Raw genomic sequence first — 25,591 nt, forward strand, 5'->3', positions numbered from 1 at the left:
GTTTTTACTTTGTGATATTATATGACAATTAAGCACAGTTCTCTTCCCCCTCAGTTTTCAATACCGTAATGCATCAAGATGTTTTACTTTTGATATTGTTTGCAGTTGTATTATTCCTAATTGTGATTCTCAGCACTGGTGTAATACAGTAATGAAGTTCTTCTTGTCTGAACTCAGTTATGTTAATTATATTATATATATATATATATATATATATATATATAACAGGGTTAGGAGGGTTACTTTTTAAATGTAGTGGAATACATTTAAAAAGTAACCCTCCCAACCCTGTATATCCAACATGAATTTCCTTGATAAAAAAAATAAATATGATCGTGCCAGGTAACATGTGCATGTAAAATGGCTAGAAATAGCATTTTAGCTTAGCATAAAGCTGACAATTTACACAAGGTTTATTTCTACGAGCACTAATGGTTGACACAAACAGCACTACGACACTTCACTGTGTGTATCACTCCGCTTGTGTTCATGCCATTCTAAACTAAAGTGTAAGAGCAGTGCAGATGTGTTAAGAGCTACTGTTTGTCTTACATTTTATTTACATTATATATGTTAGCCAGCAGGTGCTGGGAAAATATACATTTTGTGTGTATTATGAGACAGTTAGTTGACATGAAGTGAATCCATGTCAGCCAGTGTTTACATACAACACTCCATGATCATTCGTATTACCACTACACTTCTAAAGCTAGGAAATCGCTGGAAATGAACAACTTCAGCATTACAGCTCATCACAGCTGAGAGATACTACAGACTTAATAATTACACAAACTGAAGGTGCTTAGCTCTTATCAGACTTTCCACATTGGAGTGGACACACTGTTTAAAATGGAGGAGGACATTGCAGTTTCTATAGTAAAAGACTCTTGCACACCGGCTACCGTGAAATGGGGAGAAATACCCCCACTTGGACGGCAACAGGTGATCGCACACACTCTCTCTCTCTCTCTCTCTCTCTCTCTCTCTCTCTCTCTCTCTCTCACACACACACACAAACCCACCCATCCATCCATCCATCCATCCATCCATCCATCTCTCTCACACACACACACACACACATCCATCCATCCATCCATCCATCCATCCATCCATCCATCCATCCTCGTTTATCCAATAACTTGTAAGAAACAGCACAAGCCGTGATACTATTTCTAAAGTGACATTTTTGAATTACTAACGAATGCTTGGACGTGTCATTTGTTTTGAAAAAAGTAGTTCCATGCACAAATGCATTTTTATGAACGTACTCAGTTTTTCCTAATATTTTTAAATGTACTTGTTCATTGAACTGTTGTATGTAAGCAATATCACACTTGCAATCATGCTATATGGCCATAAATCAGCACTGCTATGATTACCTATGGCATTCGTCCTGTGGCCTCATGTCTGCGGCTGAATCACAGCAGTGCTTGATGTAGGGCCATATCGCACTCTTGCTCGTGTGAAATTGCTTAAAAAACTGTATTCACTGTTACTCTCTTACCCCCTTATCTTTTGAAACTACATTTATTTATTTGCTGCTCATATATTGCTGTTTTTTATTTGTATTTATCAGTGTTTACCTCTCTTTTTGAGGTATTTACTTATTTATTTACGTATTCTCTTTTGTTTGGTTTTACCTCAATACGTTTGTAATTTTCTTCACTGTAGTAAATGTCTTGTTTTTTCTCTCTGTAGGCTATGTATAATGGCAATAAAAATAAATAAAAAGCCAACTGTTGACAGCAATCAGTTTTGCATTGAGTTTGTCAACGTGTGCATTTCTCACAATACGCGTTCTTGCTTTCCTTCTGCAGTATTTTTATTTGTCGTTCTATACACATGTGCGTGCGTACCTCAGACGGATATGTTTGGAACGTCTCATTATTCAGCATCATGTATTCCACATTTTGAGGGTGCTGTGTCAAGTTGAAAGTAGTGGAGAGAATGCAGCCTATTTTAAGAACAATTAAGATTTTTGTTCATGACAATTAAGCAGATTTCTCCTTAATTCTCATTACTGTAATGCAAATAAGAATCACAATGATATATTAAGTCAATGGTAATACAATGAAAAAGTACTTTGTTACAGTAACGAGAATCTAATAAGAATCACCTTTGAGAATAATGACAATTAAAAAAAGGAGTAAAACGTTTAGATAAATTACAGTAATAAGACTTTGGGCTTAGTTAACGTATTAAATTGGCAGCCCTACTTAATTGTGATGAATATAATGCAAAAAAATCCCTAATGGTCTGAAAATGGGTTCATATTCTTTATGCACAATATAACAATAATAATAATAATAAATGTTTTTGGGGTAAATGTAATCTGGACCGGTTTTCTTGAGATTCACCTGAAAGCATTGTTCTTATAAAGCTGTTTCAGGTCCATGAAAGCAGAGAATTAATAACAGCTCACTTACTGAATAGATGTATTGATAGACCTAATGGACAACAGGCAGACAAAACACATACACGCATGTACAGTCCATTATTTCTGGGCACAGACTTCCATGATGAGATGATCCCAATGTCCAAGGGTAAGCTTGTCCCTCTGTGTTGTTCTTGTGTCTCAGCTCTAAGGACATGCTGACAGGACAGAGGCTGTGTCAATCCAAATCCCACCAGGACTCTGTCCTCTTTGCCCTTAATCAGCAGCGCAAAGATGGACTGCTCTGCGATGTCGCCCTGGTCGCCAGGGAACAGAAGTTTCATGCTCATAAGGCAGTCTTGGCAGCCTGCAGTGATTACTTCCGGGTAAGACTTTACAGTGTGGAGGTTTAGATTTTCTGTGTTCTTTTCTAATGCCACTATGTTCTCTTTACCTGGTAGGCTGGTACACTTGACTACTTCTTGGGTTTGTTAAAGGAATAGTTCCTCCAAAAAAGAAAATTCTGTTATCATGACGTTCCATCCAAACCTGAATTACAATTTTTTTCTTGTTTTCAGATTATAAATAATATTTACACTACTCTTTTCCATACATTGAAAGTGAATGTGGAGTAATGTGTCAAGCTCAAAGTAACCATATATCATAAAAATGAGTCCATATGACATGTGCACTGTATTCCAGGCTTTATGAAACCATTAAAAAATGTGTCTGAGAAATAGATGGAAATGTAAGTCATTATACACAAAAAATCTCAATAAAAAATGTCATTAACGTTTGCTTTACATTCAAATTTTGTGCATCAATATATGCCGCAACGTGTTTAATTTCAGTAATGCCAAGTGGTACTTGCATGTGTCAGAACTGATTGTAATGAAATGTCTCTCCATTCACTTTCATTGTATGTAAAAGAAAACCGTAAGCATTCTCCATTTGTGCTCTACAAATGTAAGAAATGAATACAGGTTTGGAAAACATGGGGGTGAATAAATGATGAGAGAATTTTCATTTTTGTGTGCACTATTACTGAATATGTACAGTTCACACAGGAGACAGGAGAGCAGCAGACGGGAAATGAAAAGTCGGCAATGGCCTGGAAATCCTATCAGTAAGATTTGGTTTGTCCAGAAGATTACAAAGAAGAAATATGTCTAGCCCTGCAACAGGAAAATATTATGTGCACAGTCCAAAGAAGAGAATGAAATAGGGCACATATATTTATTTCTGTCTCCTGGGAAGCTCCTCACCTTTGGTCGGCTGGAATGATAAGATTTTATCCCTGTTTTATTTCGGTTGAGGATGCTTCCTCCCTCTGTTATCAAATGGCTAGTTGTAGCTTATGTAAAACAAGGACTTATCCAAAGCTTCCTTTAATATAGTCTCTATAAACAAATCAAAGCAAGCTGTTGGCTCTGTTTGACAGCTACCCTCTGACTGAGTTTGCCTGCAAGGTTTGTATGATTCCTGATTTCCATTATGGCAAAACGAGTAGTGTATGTGCTGTCTATATGTTGAATACCAAATGACTCATTAATTGTCTGTGAGAATTGCTTGGACAAAGAAGTTGGGATTTAGGTTAGTAATTATTACACTTACTTTTGCTCATACTGTATATATTTTTGTTGCTACTTGTTATGTCACAATTTATTTATTTTTTATTTAACCTTTATTTATCCAGGTAAACTGTTTGAGAACCACTTCTCATTTACAAACATGACCTGCTAGCTATTGGCAGAGAGATGGTAGATTGATGTAGCCAATTCAGGGATGGAGATTATTAGGAGGCCATGATATATAGGGGCCAATGGGGGGGAATTTGGCTAGGACACCAGGGTTACACCCCTACTCTTTACGAGAAGTGCCCTAGGATTTCTAATGACCACAGAGAGTCAGGACCTCGGTTTAACATCTCATCCAAAAGACGGGGCTTTTTACAGTATAGTGTCCCCATCACTATACTGGGGCATTAGGACCCACACAGGCCACAGGGTGAGCACCCCCTGCTGGCCTCCCTAATACCACTTCCAACAGCAACCTTGGTTTTCCCCCAGGAGGTCTCCCATCCAGGTACTGGCCAGGCTCAACCCTGCTTAGCTACAGTGGGCAACCAGGCAAGAGCTGCAGGGTGATATGGCTGATGCTTTTGTGCTATGGACATGTATAGTATTTCCTCAAATCATGTGATGAATTGTTGATGAGATGTGTCCTATTACTTGTGATAAGATTTTTACAATACAATACAATGGTGAGAAAATCTCATAGATCATCATTAAAAGTGAGACTAAAGCTATAGGGACAAGAATTAGAGGTCAACCGATAGTGGATTTTACAGATACCGATAACTAAGTTTGGCAGTACAAGCCGATAACCTATTAATCAACTGATCGTTTTTAAAATTGATAATGAATGAAAAAATAACACTCAAAGTAAAATAGTGTTGAACTTTAATACAAAAATAAACAGTACTGACTGAACCATGAAAATGTTTTGTACTTTTTTTAATGAAATAAATATATCAATATGTATAGATATTAACTAATATTCAAATTTTAAAGTCAGCTGATTGATGTTGTTTCCTTGGTCCACAAGAGGGCGCAATAAATACATAAACCATTCTGCGCTATTATATTATTGCATAGGACATTCCTATCCTGGCTGTTAAAAATGACATTTCATTTTCAACTAATGTGCATAAAATAAATAAATAAAAAGTTTTAGTTGGTCCATATTCTCAAATGTTATATCAAAAGTAAAATGAGGGGGGGAAATGCTTTAATAGACAGTTCAGTTTCCTACTAGTCAAGACTCTAGCTTCATAATAACAATGAAATACCACATTGTTTTTATTCAGTATTATTCAGTTGTATGTAGAGTAGCAGTATTCACAGATAGCAGTGGTATTCGGCTGAACTCTGTGGTGAAGCGGCTCAGACTATGAGGTGGTACACAACAGACTGGAACCAAACGTGAGAAGAACACATATCTCCAAGTTGAACATCTTTCCTGACAAAGCATTTAAACAACTCATTGCTTAATCTGAGAAACGCTTATAAGAGAGCAAGACGCAGCAGCCAAAGACCTCCACCAACAGTAAGGGACTGTTCACACCGAATGCAAAAGCAACCATTCATTTGTTTTTCTAAGTAAACGCATGCAAGACGAACGTCTTTGTTTCTCTTTGGTTTTTTTATTCAGCGTCTTGTGCAGGAATGCTGTTATTTAGATGATGTTTCTAATCAAAAATAACTTTAAAAGCATATTGATACACCTGCTTTCTGTTAAACTGTATTTGTTGCACTGTGTCTAGCCTTTTTTATCACAAGAATGTGATCGATCTGAAGTCATTGTATTACAGTGAGGATAAATAATTTTTTTATTGAAATCAGATGTGTTTCTCTCGGCTGCATGAAGTTATTAAATTGCTTTCTTATGACACTAGCTATAAATATGCAACTTAGCTGGCTAACGAATGCATAAACGTGACCAGCTGGATGTAAACTAATGCAAATAGATGGTAATAGATGGTAACAATCGTGAAATGTGAAATTTGCGTAGGACTTGCGTATGTTTTTGCCACATTGTTCTAACCGCTTGAGGTTAGCTTTAATGTTATTGTCCTCTCAGCCTGGTCAGCAAACATACTGCTGTTCTCTACGAACGCAGCATCTAGTCAACAAATTAATTACTTTATAATGATATGACAACGTGTACTGTATACATACCTTTTTGTTGTTGATGTTTTAAATCTGCATCTGAAGTGTTCCGCCCCGTGCAGAGTGAAGTCTCACGTGCCAAAACAAACACCACAAGGCATCAGTGAAGTGATAGTTTTTATTTCTCCTCTAGAGGCCGCTCTCATACTGTATAACAACAGCAGACTCTTCCCAGCCGCTCCAGCATCAGATGCAATAGGGAAAACTATCGGTGTGGATAGTATCGGTGTGGTTGCCGATAACAGTTCCAGAAATCTGTTATCGGTGCAGATTAATCTGAAAAACCGATATATCGGTTGACCTCTAACCAGAATATCATATAGACTTTGGTGGGATCTTTTGACTTGGACCAGTAAGTAACCACCTAGCAACCACTCAGAACACCCTAGCAACTGGATAATAACACCCTGGCAACTGCCCAGAACACTCTATTTTCATGGTGATGAGCTTTGCACAGGATATTACACCACTTGTATTTTATTTGTGAAAATCTTGTTATATATTACGTTTTGAGACGTGAGCAAATGTTGTTCAAATTTTAACAGGAAAGGACAGGATTTATTTTTATCTGAGCTTTAACACCTGATTGCAACTAATGAATGAATGCAAATGATGTAATCTCACTTGCGGCACTGCGTAAACATAGTAATAATTACTTTTTATCTAGTGGAGCTTGTTCTGCAAATCTTTTTATGTTGTAAACTCAAATGCTGTCACTAGTACAAACAGCGTAGGGTTTTAGGACATTTGCTGTGTTATATGTCAATATGAGTGGCATTAAAGGACAGTTCCCTCAAAAAAAAAAAAAAAAAAAAATTGTTCCAAACCTGTATGATTTTCTATCTTCAGTTAAAATAATAAACTAAGGTACTAAGCAGAATGCTAGCCTCATTCACCATTAATTTCCACTGCATATTTTGTACCATTCAATGAATGTGATTAGTGACGAAGGCTTACAGTTCCACAGAAGAAAGTCAACAGTTTAGAATGACATCAGTGTAAGAATTCTACATTTAGAGTGAACTATCCCTTTAATATTACCCAAATTATTTTAATTTAGCAGTGTGTTGTAAATGAATTAGTGCACCAAAGCCAGCCTTGCTTTTCCAAGGTCAGAAGCCATCCAGCCATTGATGTGACTCAGGATTGGTCATACTTTTTACCCACAATGCCCTGCTAAAAACCCTTTAGTTTTGCTTATGGCCAGCGGTGACCCAATAAGGAGTTCTCTAAGTAGCCATCAACAAACCAACAACTCTAAGCTCTAATGAGGCTCTTAGCCCTTTCCAAATTATGAATGTAAGCCCCATTAAAAATGTGCCGCTCTTAAAATAGACACAGACAATAGACTTGCACCATCCACTTGAAAAAAATTTCAGGGTGAGGTGAAATGCAACAGATAAAAGATGATAGACACTTGCCATCGATTTTTAGCACACAGAGACTTTAAAATGAGCCAAGACCTGGATTCAATTTCTATTGATTCTTTCATAAAGGACAATTCTCTCAATGGAAATTTGCCACATGCTACAAATTATAATCCTGAAACAGATTAAGCTGTGCCCAAGAGACATTTCCCCTTTGATGTTTGTGTATATATATATATATATACTGGCAGCCAAAAGTTTGGAATAATGTACAGATTTAGCGGTTTCGGAAGGAAATTGGTACTTTATTTCACCAAAGTGGCATTCAACTGATCACAGAATATAGCCAGAACATAAATGATGTAAAAGAAACCGCACCATCACTATTTGAAAAAAAGTAATTCTTGATCAAATCTAGACAGGCCCAATTTCCAGCAGTCATCCCTCCAACACCTTATCCTTGAGTAATCATGATAAATTGCTAATCTGGTACTAGAAAATCACTTGCCATTATATCAAACACAGTTGAAAGCTAATTGGTTCGTTAAATGAATCTTAACATTGTCTTTGTGTTTGTTTTTAAGCTGCCACAGTATGCAATAGACTGGCATGTCTTAAGGTCAATATTAGGTAAAAAAAAATGGCAAAAAAGAAACCACTTTCTCTAGAAACTCATCAGTCAATCATTGTTTTGAGGAATGAAGGCTATACAATGCTTGAAATGGTCAAAAAACTGAAGATAAAACAAAGGTGTACACTACAGTCTTCAAAGACAAAGGACAACTGGCTCTAACAAGTACAGAAAGAGATGCGGAAGGCCCATATGTACAACTAAACAAGAGAATAAGTACTTCAGAGTCTGTAGTTTGAGAAATAGATGCCTCACATATCCTATACTTATATATATATAGACTGGAGGTCCTTTGATTTCATGCTGGCAGTTCATTATAAGGAGCAGTTAGGTTAGTACCTCTGTGTCAGTAGGTATGATGATGATGATGATCCAACTTCCATTTCTGTGCAGGCTCCTCCGATCAATGGCTTAATGGCATCAATGCCAATCTTCCACACCTGTGTTCTGTGTCAGCAATACATTTTGTATTACTTATGGCTTTTGTTTAGTGTACTCCTGCCAGAGAACACAACAGTATGAAGTTGGCCTATTGTTCTCTTTATTCAGTATGTGTGTGAAAGTATAGTATCTACTGATGTACATGGACTCACTTTTGCACTCAATATAGCTATGCTATCTACATGTGGATATCTTGTTAACTTGCTACTTTGTACCTCAAGTAAAACTCTGAATATTTACACTTTCCTTCCTGGCAAACTTTGACAAATCCAGTGATTATTTATACCTAAGAAGTGCTCATTGTATCAACCAGGTACCTTTTAAACAACTTTATTTCCAAATGACTGATTAAAAACCCTGTGCGTCCTTACTCCCTGAAGTTGTTTAAAGTCAGCCAATCGGATTAGAGCATGCCAGATAGAGAAATTGCTTTCCAGTGTTGTTAGCAATAAGCATCATGTGGCCAGCGAATGGACTGTGGCTGATCCCATGGCTGCAGTCTGAGGCTACGACTACATGGGATTCAGACTGGGGCATTTGCATTAGTAGCTTATAGACATTTTTGCTTTAACAGCTATTTACAAACTGCTATAGAAATCTAGTTATTTTGTGCATTCCTATGATGAGAAAATATGTGTTTATGTATCTTCAGGCCATGTTCAGTCTTTGCATGGTGGAGAGTGAGGCAGATGAGGTAACTCTCCAGGGTGTGACTAGCGTGGGACTGAAGCACGCTCTGGACTTCGCCTACACGGGCCAGGTAAATTCAATAAAGCCCACACAGTTTGACTACCTACAAAAACAAGCAAAATCAGCTCTGCCTCTAGTCTAGCAAAATAGGTGTCAAAGTTCTGGAAGGACCCCACCATGATTCCACACTCCAAACAAGAGCAGACATGTGAAATGCTTATGCATAATACAATTTTACCTTTGAGATTAACAAAGAAAGATTTATCTACCCACACAATTAGCATAATACATGTTTTATGTCATAGTTGTTGAATATTTTTATGTTCATACAAATATTTACACATGTTAAGTTTGCTGAAAATAAAAGCAGTTGAAAGTGAGAGGGCATTTATATATACATATTAGTATATACTGTATATATTTCAATAGTTTTTGTGTGTGCAGTTGGGTTATGGGTGATTTTCTGGGAAGAGCTGAAATAAAATGGAAAAAGAAAAGCTTCAGGTGTCATATGAAATATTAATGGATGCCTTGTCTCAATTTCAGAGAGCAGTCCAAATACCTGTCTGATATAATTGAAAATAATTGTCATAGCCCTATAAATCTTTTCAATACTTTAAAATCTGTTATAAATCCCGCTGTTAGTATTTTGCCTTTTGTATCTACATCTTTCTGTGTAAGTTTTGTTAGATTCTTTGCTGACACGATAGAAGATATTAGATCACATACTGTATCATATTTTCTGCTCATGATCTGTCGGTCCCTACTATACGTGCACTGGTGTGTTTGAACAGTTTCACCCCATTTCACTTTCTTTCTTACAAGAGCTAAAGCCTACTGTTTCTCCCCTTGATGTTATTCCGGCACATCGTCTTAGAAATGTTTTTAAGATTGTTGGGCCCAGTATCCTGTCACTTACAACATGTGCCTTACAACAGAAAATGTACCAGATTACCTTAAACATGCATCTATTCAAGCTCTTCTCATAAGGCCTAATCTAGATCTTACAGTTATGCCTCATTTTAGACCTATTTCTAATTTCGCCTTTGTTTCAAAAATTCTAGAAAGGTAGGTAGACTTTCGTCAACTACAGAGTTTTTAAAAAAAATTAAAATAAGATATCAGAAGTCTTTCAGTCGGGTTTTAGAACTGAGTCTGCACTTTTAAACGTTTTTAATGATATTTCATAAATATTTTCATATGTATAAACTGTGGATTCAGGGGATTATGCAATCCTTTTGTTTTTAGTTTTTAGTGCAGCGTTTGACACAGTAGACCATGGTGCTCTCATTTCTCGCCTTGCGTAGTGTGTGGGCATCCAAGGAAATGCTAGTTCAAATCCTACTTGAAACAGAAGTTTTTCAGTTAATATTGGTGAATTTTCATCTTCTAAAGCTAATCTTACTTTTGGGGTTCCTCAAGTAACCATTCTAGCTCCTATTTTGTTTTCCATGTATTTGATTCCTTTAGGTTCTATTTTTAAGAAACATAGTATATCCTTTCATTGTTACGCGGATGACACCCAAATCTATTTGCCCTTGAAAAAAGACAAGTTTATCTTGGAACCCTTACTGGCCTGTTTATCTGATCTAAAATCTTGTATGTATTTACATTTCTTAAACCTGAAAGATACTAAGACTGAGATTATTGTGTTTGGCCCTTCTGAGGCCTCTGCTATTCATAATCTCCATTTTGGCGATTTATCTCATGTTAAACCTTGTGAAATACTTGTGTGTTTTATTCGATAGTGCCCATAAGCTTGATAAACAAATAAATACTGTAGTCAAATGAAATCTAGCTTCTTCCATTTATGAGTTTTGCTAAAGTCAAGTCTTTTCTCTCCTTCAAGGACTTTGAAAGGGTGATTCATGCTTTTATTTAATCTAGACTTGACTATTGTAATTCTTTCTATATAGGAATAAGCCAATCATCTCTTGCACGGTTGCAAATGGTTTAAAAATGCTACTGCCAGGCTTTTGACAGGTCTACCCAAACGCAAACATATAACTTCTGTTTTAGTTTCCTTGCACTGGTTGCCAATTTGTTACAGAATATAATTCAAGTTATTACTATTTGTTTTTAAGTCCTTAAATGGGCTAGTGCCATCCTATCTCTCTGATCTATTGTCTGCTCACCAGCCTGGGAGATTGCTCAGGTCCTCCGATCAGAGGCTTTTGAGTGTCCTCAAGTTTAAATTGAAATTGAGAGGGAACCCTGCCTTTGCGGTAGCTGCTCCTATGCTTTGGAACTGCCTACCTGTTTTCATTAGAACTGCCTCAACAGTACACGATTTTACATCAAAGTTAAAAACACATTTATTTTCACTAGCCTTTAAGAACTTAGATGTATTTTGATGTGTAATGCACTTTATTTCTGAACAATTTTTTTATACATTGTGTACTTCATTATGTACTGATGAATTATTAATGTTTTTATATTTCTATTAACTTTTAAATTGCAATGATTGTACAGCACTTTGGTAAACTGTCATTGTTTAACTGTAATAGATAAATACATTTACATTGATATTGTTAATGATATGATGCAATGAGCACTGCTGCAGGTTATATAAAAAACTCTCCCTTGCAGAATGTTCATTTTTAAAGGCAAGAGATCTGTTTCCTTGTCAAATTAGAATATCATCTTTAATATCATAATAATATCATATTTTATCTGCGATCAGATTTTCTAAAGATACGTCCAGTTGTGCAGTCCAAACAGACATAAAGAGGTCCAAACCCACCTTCAGCTGCTGAAGCTACTCAGCCTCTGTTCCTACTATCCAATTCAGGTCTGGGCTTTGTGCAGGCCATTCAAGTTCTTCTACCAGACTCTGTAATTGGTGGCACTCTTTGACCACAATGAAAATCACGGACCTCTTTAGTACACCTCTTTCTTTTAAAAACGTTTGTCTATGGAGATTGCATGGCTGCATGATTGATTTCATGCACCTGTTAGTAATGGGTTTAACTGAAATAGCCAAACACGTTAATTAGATGGAAATGTCTGGATAACTTTGGCCATGAACTGTAAGAAATAGTGTAACCAGATCTTTGTTTTACATCGTAATTGGGTTTGTGTCAAATTCTTACTGTTGTAATGGCAGTGATTTTCTCATAACTTATTACTGTGATGTGTTTGTTACTGGTTATTCATTTTACCAATAGATGGCAGTCTGTCTCTGTGTAAAGCCATATTTTTTCATCACTGGAATAGCCTGGCTGGATTTCTCTCTCCCCATTTGTTGTACTTCAACTCTCATCTGGTTTTTACTGACTTTTTAATTGCAAGTTTTTGAATATTGTGTTTTTTGATAGTATGCAGCTCTGTAGACTTGTGGCCCAATCTAACTGTATTATTTACTACAATACTATATTTTAATGACATTACTATATTGATTGATTTCATATGTTTGTTTCAAGAGGGGTCATTCATAGTGGTATCCATAATTGTATTAATATGTACTGTATGTTAGTGTGCATAAAGACTTGCTTGGATGTGACTTATCCGCATTGTATCTGGATATTCATTAATTGGATTGCTTTTACACTTTACATTCCAACGCATCTCCAGTGTGATCGGATAGCACTTAAAGCAAAATGGAAAATGCCACTTAATTATATTAGTTACAATATTGCTTCTGTAGTTAAATGCAGATAACAATCATTATAGGCCATTTCCAGATGTCATTTGCATTTTGGGTGCATTTACACCTGACTTTTAATGTGGTCAAATGGTATCTGAAACACACATAAAATGGATAGTTCACCCCAAAATTAAAATTCATTATTTATTATTTACTCACCATCATGTTGTTCCAAACTTGAATAACGGTCTTTCGTCTGTGGAAAGTCACAAAAGTATATGTAGGGCTGAATCAGTCACCATTCACTGCCATTATATTGGAAATAAAACATCTCCTTTGTGTTCCACTGGAGAAAGAAAGACATATGTGTTTCGAATAACATAAGGATGAGTAAATAATAACAGACTTCTCATTAGGGTGTTTGTTGTTTGTTTGTTTGTTTTTAACACCATGCCAGCTTCTATGGCTATTTCCATGGCGAGAAATGTGTAAGCAATTCTATAAGAGGTTTTTAAAATCTAATTTTCCTAAAAACTCAAAAATTGCATTTGGTTTGATTTTGTTAAACATTTCTTCCAGAGTGCTGACTGAATGAAAAAGGTTTCTCACGGGGTTAAGAGCAGTTCAGTCTGATGAAACATGTTTCAGGGTTAATGGATTTTAGCAGAAGGTACATGTTGGCGAATCTACTCCTAATATTAAAAACTTGTGTCAACCTGGCCAAAGTGACCAATACGACAGCAGTTGTAAACAATCTGGTCCCAGCGATTTGAAAACAGAGGAACTTCTTTTTACCAACAATAGGGTTGATTTCATGGAGTTTGTTCATGATACATTGATCCCACTCAGTTTGCCATTTGTTTTTAATATATGAATTTATTATGGGTTTTAGGTCAGTGGGAGTTATTGGACACTTTTGGAAATCTACTGATAAAGCCTCTTTTGAAGCAGTGTCTGCTTCCTCATTTCCTGGAATTCCACAGTGTCCAGGTACCCAGCAGAAGCAGATATTAAATTTTTGAGCCACCAAATCCAGCAGTTTGCATAGAATATTTACAAGCAAGCATTGGGTGATAATTTTTTAAAGATTACATTGCTTGAAGACAAGATTTTGAATCTGAAATTATCAGAAAGTTTCTCTGTTGCATAGTCTTTATGAAGTCCAGTGCTAAGACGATAGCGTATGCCTCTGCTGTAAAAATTGAGCTGTGATTGGGGATGGAAATTCTTTCTTTTGATGGTTGATAACAAATGCAGATGATACATGATCTCATTTGGGGGAACTATCCCTTTAATGCCAGGTGTAAAAGTGTATGCTGAACAAGTGTTTTTATATGCTTCAGTATATTACTAAAACACAGCACATCTGACTTTGAATCTGTGTTTGTATTTAGATATTTGCCTGTAGGAGCTGAACAGTTTTAACTATCTGGACCTGTACAAACTGGCTGACCTTTTCCACTTGCAAGCTCTGGAGGAGGCAGTAGTGGGCTTTCTAGTGGACCGCCTCTCTGAGCTGCAGCAGAATAGACACAATGTGCTGCTTCTACCTTATCGCCTCCTCCGGGAAGTGTTAAAAAGCGACCGCCTTACCTCCCTTAGTGATGAGGAGATATGGCAGGTGTGTGGGCTGCAAATTCAAAGGCTTTCACTCTTCAAAACAACTCTGAACTGTATAAGTAGCTATAATGCAAAATATTACCATGTATATTGGGGTCCAAAAGACTGTTAAAACCTAGAAATAAACAAAGGTGTCAGATTTTGAAAAGTTTAAAACAAAGTAAAGTTTTGATGTAAATAAATACAATTCTGCAGTATTTAATTAATCAAATGGCAGCAAATTTGCAAAATTGACCATGTTAACGTCTTGTACAAAAGGTCAGATTTCCTTGCTTCCATGGAAGCACACAAGATGCTCTTTGGAACATTCTCAAATCATGCTGGCATAACATGCATCATCAGGGTTTGTGTAAACTTGTGGAGCTCATGCCACCTTGAATGCATACTGTCAAATGTCATTGAGTCAAATACATTTGTAATGAAAAATTCTGTATGATTTATGTTACGGTATGCAAAATAGAAGCATTTTTACTAGTAGTCTCTTTGTAGACTGTATGTCCACTGTATGATCAGGCACACAACGTTCTTTATACAGGTATAAAAACTACTTATCATTCTGCTAATGTCACCTTTTTTTAAGCTAATTTGCAAATAAATAAAAAAAAAGCTTTAAAAACAAAGAACAAATCAACTAAAAATATATATCTAGAACACCTGCTATGACTTTCTCACCTTTTTCACCTCTCATTAGTTTGCATCCCTTTTTTTTAACTCCAGCAACTGCTGCCAAATACAAAGCGTCTTTAATTTTAGTCAATCAGAATGCTTAAGGTCATATTCCCAAGCATGGCAAACTCCGCCTGTTTAATTTGTGGTGTAAGAGTGATTTTGAGTCTGACAAAAAAAAAAAAAGGTGTATGGACATTGAGAGTGTGTATGTGTACACACGGCACAGGCTATAGTTGGGGGTGGGGTGGGGTGGTTTGGTGTGACTATTCATATGCACCAATCAGGTGCCCCCCACACCTCTCCCACTTCCCAGCCTCTCTCTGATTAGGCACACCGCGGCTCCATCAGTGCCTCAATCCCCCAACTGTCACTCCGGCCGCCCTACTGATTGAAAACAATCAGGCCTCTGATGGCACAATTACCCTGACCCTTTAACCAGTCGCTGCTGCCATAATCAGGCCCTGATTAGGCTGCTTTGGGCCTCCTTCAGTTTGCAGAGAAGGTTAATTTGTGCATCAGACAGAAGCGTGATGGGCACAGGGGCTGCTACTGCCGTCCGCCAGTCCGAACGTGCGCTCACCAATACAACCCTCGATATAGTTTGCCTGTCAATCATCGTCATGCAGAGTTCTCAGAGTCTCACGCTCTGGAAATCACATTTTCTTCCTCTTTGTTTTTTTCTTGTTCTTTTTCTTCTCTCGTGCTCACTCTCTGTCTGTCTGTCTTTGTGCGGGTTTGGGTGGGGGGGAGTTCATTTATTCTCTGCCCTGAGGAAGTTCTCTGATCCAGTATGACCTTCACAGTCAACAGACGCTGCCTTGCTCACACCTCACTCTCTGCCTCTCTCTCTCCCTTGTTCTTTCTTTTCCCACTTTCACTCGTTCTCTTTCTTCCTCTCTTCTCTTGAAAAGGAGGAGGGGGGGGGGGGGTCGAAAAAACAAAAAGAAATTTAGAGAACAGAAGCGAGGCAGAACCTCAATAGAGTGTTACACAAGTGTTCACACAAAAAATAGTAATGGAACAAAGGGTTTTGCTGAAACCCTCTGTGTGCACTTAAAGGGATAGTTCACCCAAATCTGAAAATTCTTTAATTGTTTACTCAATGTCATGTTGTGCTAACCCATATGACTTTCTTTCGTGGAATACAAAAGGAGATGTTAGGCAGAATGTTAGTCTCTGTCACCATTCACTTTCATTGCATTTTTTTCCATCTAATGAAAGTGAATGGTGACTGAGACTTTCAGTCCTTAACATTCTGCCTAACATCTCCTTCTGTCATCCAAGGAAGGAAGAATATATTATGGGTTTGAAACAACTCAAGGATGAGTAAATTATGTTCAATTTGGCTGAACGATCCCTTTAAAGCTTCTGTGTTTAATTTTTATAGAGTTTTCTAAATAAAATTCTCCTATCCCAGCTGAATATTTTGTGACAATATTCGATGGCCTGTGTTTGGGATGGGACTACTTTTTACCTAAACACGACAGACAGGGGGCGCTTTGGGAAACCTGTTTGGAAATAATTCAGTTTATTGCTGCAAATAGCGCAGAAATGACACACTGAACCTTTTAACTCCACATAGCTCCTCGGGGTCCGTTACCTGCAGTTAGTGTACTGTAAATGGTTTTGTAACTATACTTGGTGTGCGTACAATTAAATCCAGAACCATTTACATCTTAGCATTAAAACTGTTAAATGGGGAAATATTCCAATACCAGCATTTATATTTGCCATTTCTGTGTAGGAGACAGCTGTGTAACATCTAGAGGTTGTAGCCTGTGATCACGGCATGCTTTAATAAGTTCTCTGTCTCAGGGCTGATTGTGTTAAAAGCCACTTTGTTTCCACGAGAGTGGCATCGCTTATCTCCAACCATCTTCGCCATATTTGCATGCCGCTGCAGCTAAACAGTCTAGATTGCTCTCAAGTTCAATTAACTCCCCTTTGTCTAACTCCCCTGGCTATGCTGACAGAGAGAGTGTGTATGCTTCAAAAGCACACCTTACAATTATGTGTGTGTGTGCTGCTCACAGACCCCCCCCCCACCCCCATCTCATCTGCAGCTGTCATCTCGTCACTGTAAAGAGACACAATATCTTAAGCATTAGCAGCATGCAATGATACAAGCGTTGCTCTTGCTTTGACAGAAAGTAGTGTGTGAATAGTGTGAGCTGCAGCCTGTAATATGAGCAGTGTGATCTTCTGATCCTAAATTGGTGCTGAATACTGATGAGCTACTCTGCCATGCTGTAGTTGCTGGTGCGTTGGCTAGAGCATGAATGCAGATACCAGTACATGGAGGAACTGCTGCAACACGTGCACTACGGCCTGATGGAGGTCTCCGCCCTGCACCGTGTTGCAAATGGCCAACCCTTCCTCAATTCCAACCCCACTGTCACTGCCCTGGTGGATGAAGCATTGGATTACCACCGGTCCGTATTTGTGCAGCCTTTACGACAGACGCACTGCACCATGCCCCGTTTTCAGTCGCTGAAGCTGTATATCGTTGGTGGGCGTAAACAGGAAGTCAGCCGCGTATGGGAGCTACGTTTCTTCAACCCGGCCGCACAGGAGCACATTGATGTAGCTGGAGGTTCGAAATGGAATGAGTTGGCGCCCATGCTTGCCGGGCGAAGTCACCACTTTGTGGCATTCATGGGGAACTTTCTGTTTGTTGCTGGTGGCAAAGTGGAACATGCCAACGGGAGGACGTGTGCGGTGAGGATGGCATGTCGTTTCGATCCGAGGGTGAACCACTGGACTGATATTGCACCGATGAAGGCGTGCAGGGAACACTTTGTGCTGGGAGCTTTGGGACAGTATTTCTATGCCACTGGGGGAAGGAATTAACTGAGTCAAGTTCTGCCAGTGTGGAACGATTCTGCCCCAAGAGGAACAAATGGACCTATGTGCAATCATTTGACTGCTCGCTATCCTGCCATGCAGGTTGTGTGGCAGACGGGCTCCTCTGGGTTTCAGGAACTAATATGTTCCTGACAGTTCAACATCCCATCAACGTGCGCTACCCTGACAGCTTTCACTGTTGCACACTGTCTCCGTGTTTATGTCTGTATCTCCTGCTGAATTCCTGCTGCTAAATTCTCTCTATAATATGGAATAGCTTTTCTATCAGTCCCTTATCAGAGGCCCTGTCTATATTACTCGAATAGTTTAATCTATGTCTATTGAAGCCATATAAGAACTTCGGGTCAGAAACAAAGCAAAAATGTATTCCTTATTTACCAAAAAGATTATTATCGTCCAGCTCTCCTATGCACATTCATGTGAAAAGCTCATTTACACATCCTCACACTTAATGCATGCAAGAGCTGATGTGTGCATGATACAACCGGAAGTTCTCGCTTGATCATATAATCTAATTATTCAGATTGAGAATTTATGCTAAGTAATGGATTAAATTTAATTATTTGACATAATAGTATGACACACAATGTAGTTTTTTATAGTTAGTGAAAATATACCCTCAAAATTAAATCCAGGAGGCATATATTGCCCCTTAATAGGAAAGTTAATTTCCGTCACTGATCTGTTGCATAAGAGATTGTAGTAGTGTTGCATTTAAAAAGACCTAAGACTTGAAGTATCGGATGATTCCTGTGGTCAGTGCAGACAACTGTGCATTTTAAAGAGCGAGATTTAAAGACAGAAGAGGGGAGAGGCTGAAGGCAGGAAAGAACAGGAGGCAGGGACTCATTGGTATTCAAAGTGGCTTTGCATTCACCTGCCAGGAACACCAACCCCCCCACCCACTCTACCCTCAACAGATGGTCGCCAAACACACACACATTCAGTGTAAGTGTATATTCACACTCACGCTCACTCTACTTGTGCAATCTCTACACAAACCTCTTACAAATAAATGCACACACAGATGCACTGTTATGCACTGTACAAAAGATACAAATGTGAATTGTTTGGCTTTAAAAAACAAATACACTTGGATATATTTCACTTTCAGTTTGTTCAATCATATTTGAGACACGTGCCTTCATTCAAACAGAGTATTACCAAGGGTGTGTCATATATCATTTTATTTTTGATAAAATCATTTTGGTTGATCAGTTAATTGTAATGTTCATCATTAGTTTAATTTTTTCTTTGCCTGAAATGTTATGTAATTCTCTCTCCATTAGAATCAGTAGCTAGCACGCAGTACCATGTTGCAGAGGAGGGTGTACCACGTGATGGCGGCAGTAAAAAGGCAGCTTGTATGTGCTAGGGGGGAACGAACTGGACTATAACAATGACCGCATCCTGGTTAGACATATTGACTCGTATGATTTAGACATTGACAAGTGGACACGCAGCACCTTCAGTCTTTTAACGGGTCCCTACACAAACTCTAGCCATTTAATAGACATCATTAGCTTTATCAGACCTGAACAGGCTTACAGTATAAATACACCTTTTATAGCAGAAGAGCCTTCCTTTCTCTTTAAGACTTTTTTCCAAGTTTTTCCTGAAGTCATCTTGTTTACAAGAGAATCAATACTCTATGGAGTGGTGGTGGCGTAGTGGGCTAAAGCACATTACTGGTAATCAGAAGGTTGCTGGTTTGATCCCCATGGCCACCACCATTGTGTTATAGAGCAAGGCACTTAACTCCAGGTTGCTCCAGGGGGATTGTCCCTGTAATAAGTGCACTGTAAGTCACTTTGGATAAAAGCATCTGCCAAATGTATAAATGTAATGTAAATGTATATGGTATTCATTACAATGATATAAGTCAAAGTCACTTTATTTATATAGCACAATTAAACACAACAATAGTTGACCAATAATACAATAGTAATAAACATGAAACATAATTTGAAAGAATAAATTAAAATAGAACAAAGTAACAATAAACAATCCAAAATATAATTAATTATTTAAGTTTGATTAAAAGTGATTGAAAAGAAGTTATGTTTTTAGCCTAGTTTTAAAAATAGACAATGTTTAAGCTGATGTAACATGCAGGGGTAAACCATCCAAAGCTTAGGTGCAGCTACTGCAAAAGCATGGCCACCCCTAAGCTTCAGTCTAGACCTAGGTATGGTTAAGAGCTGCTGATTAGAGGACCTAAGAGAGTATGTTGTCCTAACAGGTCTTCAAGATAAGCGGGCGCCAGACCATTCAGTTATTTATAAACAGACAACAAAAGCTTAAAATCAATTCTGTAATGCACCGGGAGCCAATAAAGAGAGGCTAATAAAAGGATAATATGGTCATGCTTGCATGTACCTGTCAAAAGTCTTGCTGCCGCATTTTGTAACACTTGTAATCGAGACATGGACAATTGACAGACTCCTATATATAACGAATTGCAATAATCAAGCCTGGATGAAATAAGTGCATGATTGACCTTCTCAAAATCATTAAAAGAAAGAAAAGGCTTGACTTTGGAAAAAAGTCTTAAATGGAAAAAGCTTGATTTGACAACAGAGTTTATTTGCTTATCCAATTGAAAAGCACTATCAGATAATACACCCAGGTTCTTCAAGACCACTTTTCTATGGGGAGCCAAAGGGCCAAGGCTAGAATTAAGAGAGGCAAGATTATCAGTTGGCCCAAAAATAATTCTCTCATTTTTGTTTTCATTGAGATTAAAAAAAATTAGCGACATCTAGCACTTTTTTTTATCTAGACAGGCCAATAGAGGTTTATGGGCATACTTATTATTTTGTTACAATCTCAAGTAGATTTGTGTGTCATCTGCATAACAGTGAAAAGAAACACCATGTTTCTTAAAAATAGACAGCAGAGCAGATACTAGAAAAACAAAAGAGGGCCAAGAATGGAGCCTTTAGGGATTGACCCCACAGATTAGAAGGGTTGAGGAGGATAAAAATTGCCTAGATTGATGGCAAAACTTTTGTTAGATAAGTAAGACTTGATCCGCTGTAGAGCTGTACCTTGAATGCCAACACATCGCTCAACACTGGAGCCAAGAATACCATGGTCTACAGTATCAAATGCTACACTAAGATCCAACAGTACTATAATTACAGGATCCCCAGCCACTAGAGTTAATAAAATATCATTAGAAACCTTCATAAGTGCTGATTCTGTCCTATGTTGCTCTCTAAAACCGGATTGAAATATATCTAGCATAGTATTCTTATCCAGAAAAGTAACTAAAGGAGAACAACTTTCTCCAGAACTTTTTTTAATAAAATGTAAAAATTGGTCTCAAATGTATGAGATAGTAGTAATATGGTACTAAATGATTGTGATATTAGTATGGTATTTACGTGGTACTCTACATTATTTCAAAGAATACAATGGTATTACATTGTTACATGTCTAAAGAAACATAGCAGTTCCATGGCACATGTCCAAAAACTGTGATAATACCATGGTACATGGTGCTAAGGCAAGCATCACTATTACTATTACTCAAATTTAGGATTAGGCATTGCCAGTAAGTAACTACCAAGCAGCCAAATAGCAATGCCCTGGCAATCACCAAAAACACGCTAGAATTGTGAAAGCGAGTTTTGCATGACAAGCACCACTTACATTTTCTTCAGAATATGTTTAAATCTAGTTCGTAAGTATTATTTCCTTTACTTTGTTCTCCTTGTAGGCCAAAATGAGGCAGGAGGGTTTCTGCATGATGACAGAATCTATGTGGTTGGTGGATATTCTATCTGGACAAATGAACCTCTTGCCTGCATTCAGGTGAGTCGACTTGGAAGGTACACATATGAGGGGAACAATTTGTTTTGTAATTAGTATCACGTTTTGAGATTGTATCGTTTGTCTGTTTGGCAGGTGCTAGATGTGTGTAACAGGGGAAAGAGGAGTTTTTTTACAGACCAACACTCTCGTTCGCATCAAATGGAGTAGCAACATGTTTCCTGCCAGCCCAACTTGCAGACCCTACAAGTGCTACATCACCGGATAGGAGCACTTTAATCAGCATTGTCCACCCATAACTCATTCTGGACATTCCTATTGGCACAAACACACTATACACACTATCTACATCATGTAAATGCCTATTGTACCCTCAACAAACTTGGGAGCTCTTTGAATTGTGACTGAAAGATGGAGTCTGATGTTGATCATGCATAACCAGTGTGTTCTGATCGATGAAGAGTTCTTTGTGGAAACCTTCACAACGAAGGTAAAGCATGGAGAACAATTTATTGCTTAATGTCATTGGCTTGTTTCCCTCATACATTTCTGAAGTTGGTGTGCAATAGTGCTTCACCATGAGTCAAGTTTAAGAAACTTTTGTCAGGATGATTGAGAGCCATTCTAGGGCCAAGTCCAAAATGGTACACTTGATGTTGACTTGCACTCTCGCTTGTCCATGTCTGTCTCAAATGCACAAGGCTGTAAGTCATCCTATTAGTCATTTTATGATTTATAATGGTGCTCACTAGCTTACCTGTGATACACACTTCAGACTTCTACCCAACAATCCAGCAATGCATCACCATTGGAGGACCAGAAGGACTGAGGGCAAGATATGGACCAAAGTATCAGGCTTTAGGTTAGATTAAACCATTTTCACAGATTCTAATGGTCCACTTGCTGGACTTATTTGGACTCTCTCCACTCTCCATTCCAACCTTATTGTTCTGCGACTCAAATTGTGCATTGAAACCAGCTAAATGTGAGTTTTTTTTATTCCATGTCATTTCCCAGTCTGTGACGCAGTGAAAATCGCACTTTCATTCAAAATTCAGGATGAAGACTGTACAACTGTTTACTGAATGTTTATGACCACAGCTGAGGACAACAGATGGTATGGTCAGAATTTGGCACCAACAGCATGAATCTGCCTTGTGTCAACAGTCCAGGCTGGTGGTGGTGATGTAATGTGTGGGGAATGTATTCTTGGTACACTTTGGGACCGTTAATAACAATCAATAATCGCTTGAATGCCACTGCCTATTTGAGTACTTTTGCGGACCATGTGCATCCCTTCATGGTCACAATTTACCCATTTTCTAATGGCTTCTTCCAGCAAAAGTCTTCTCAAACTGGTTTCATGAACATGACAATGAGTTCACTGTTCTTCAGTGGCCCTGCGATGGACTGGCGACCTGTCCAGGGTGTCCCCCGCCTTTCGCCCAATGTTAGCTGGGATAGGCTCCAGCCCCCCGCGACCCTGTACACAGGATAAGCGGTTGACGATGGATGGATGGATGGATGTTCTTCAGTGGCCTTCCCAATCAATGGATCTGAATCCAATAGAACAATTTTGGAAGCAATAGAATGGGAGATTTGTAGCATGTATGCGCAGCTGACAAATCTGCAGAAATTGCATGATGCAATAATGTCAACGTGGACCAGAATCACAAAAGAATATTTCCAACATCTTGTGAAATCCATGCCATGAAGGATTGAGGCTGTTTTGAGAGCAAACTGAGGCCCTACCCAGTATTAGTATAGTGTTCCTATTAAAGTGCTCAGTGAATGCAATAACTGTTTGTTAGCCGAGTGTTTCATCAGTGGTGATTTACTGTCTTAAGTCTCAACGATTCATTGACATCAAGGCCATTACATGATTGGCTTTGAAGACTCAGAAGACCCAGTTGACCATTACACTTTCTACAACTGAAGAAATGCAGAGGTTATCTCGTCATTTATAAGAGAATCTCTGGCTCTATGATCTTAATTGGGAGTCAATTAAGGGTGAAATACAAATCATGCAGTATTGGAGAACTCCTGAACCAGGATTGGGAAACACTGTCCAGAATATCATTTTTATTTTCCAAAATAAGGCAGCATTGCATGTATCCTTTCTTAGAGAAAGGAATCTTAGAATCCATGGTGATAAGCTTGGTAAAAAATATAAAAAAACTTGATAAAGGTGCTGCCTATGTAGGCTGTAGGAAGATCGGTAGGATTTAGAACAGGGCAAATAGGTGTCCCCCAGCTACATCAATTGGTCTTTTTGATTGTTAAGAATCTAAAAGGCTAGTAATGCACTTCAAAACTGCATAACCATAGAAAACAGTTACTCTAAAATGGTCTGTTGATTAACACTGAGAATGGAAGAGTGACGTGGCAGAGATACACGGCAGCTGAGGTGAAAGAGACTGTGGCTCATTTGATGGCTCTGCTCTAATGAAGTGTGATGCCTATGCCACACTACGGGGCGATCTGCAAGCGTGCCACCTGCCAGAGTGAACTGGGATGGAAATGGAATGAAATGATTGGGATTGAGGAAGGGGGGGAAAAGAAGTGTATGAGGCAGAGAGTGATGAGAGGCTCTGGGCAATTTGTGCCTAGAATTGCAAATAGTATGAATAAAAAAAATAAAAAAAAGGTATGGTGGTGGGGGGTGATTGAGGGAGTCATAGGTGTCATATTTGTGGTTTCATGACTGAGTTTGATTACTATTCTGTTGGAGTTGTCGCATAAGTGCAGGCCCAGAACTGATGATTGCTAAGGGACCGCAAGCATGGAAACAGCAGATCATGTGACAGTTCATATTAGCCTTTGGCCAGATTTGACTACTAGAGGTGTCACTGACCAGCACCTTAAATTTATGTTAATGTGCAACTAGAGCAGCCGTTCTGAACTGGTGGTTCACAACCACTGATATACTGTATATATAGAACTGGATCACTGATGCAATGGTAAACTGCCAGCAGGAGGTGAAGCCACCAGAGCGGCCATCTTGGCATGCCCAAACTGTAATAGAGCATCAATGACTGACAGGCGATCATGTTTATTTGCTTGTTCTGGATAATATTCATTATGAGGGAGAAGATATATGTGTATTGCAATGTCAGAGCATTCACCTGCGTATCAATGCAGCACAACAATCACCAAAAGTAGGAAAAACTGTAACATCTGCTTGTTTAGGGGTGACAATACGTCCTTTCTCCCAATTGGGACTTTAAAAAAGTCAGACAAGGATTTCTAAATCACCTTAAATGACCAGGATTTTCTTGTTTTCTTACTGAAGTGCTCTCTGTAGTCATACATGATACATGTCATACATTCGCCATTTAAACCTAGTGTATCAGTTTAATTTGAACCACCTTTGCTTTGCGTGTATTGCTCACTCTGTGTGCCCACTACATGTGTTAAAGGGAGAGAGTGCTTTTTTTTTTCAAGTGACCGTGAGAAAAAAGCACTTTTTGATGAAAACATAAAACAAGTAACTCTGAACAAACACTTCGCTGTTCACAATAAATACGTCTGAAAATGTGTTTGTATCTTTCAGTAAACTTGTTTAAATTCAGCTAATCTGTTTGCCGATTAAGTTTGTTAGAGGTAGACTGTTTGATATAGATACTTTCAAGAAACAGGAGAAAAATCCTGACTTTAAATAATTACATGTGTAGAACATTTTCATTGTGGGGATGTACATGCAGATTTCAGATATAAAATTGGTGATTGAATGACCAATGTTTCTCTGAAATTAGATAATAGGAAATCAAGTCAAAAGGGACATTAGAATGTTTGCGCATAGCATAATGGCGGCGCAGTGGCTTCACTTTTTTGACGTCA

General features: G+C 38.2%; 1 pseudogene; it reads left to right on the forward strand.

The window, feature by feature from the left end:
• The first annotated feature begins 9,184 nt into the window (after nt 1-9,184).
• LOC127657673 (kelch-like protein 32) lies at nt 9,185-25,266 on the forward strand (annotated as a pseudogene).
• Nucleotides 25,267-25,591: the final 325 nt, after the last annotated feature.

Source organism: Xyrauchen texanus, chromosome 17, assembly GCF_025860055.1.
Source record: "Xyrauchen texanus isolate HMW12.3.18 chromosome 17, RBS_HiC_50CHRs, whole genome shotgun sequence".
NCBI lineage: Eukaryota > Metazoa > Chordata > Actinopteri > Cypriniformes > Catostomidae > Xyrauchen > Xyrauchen texanus.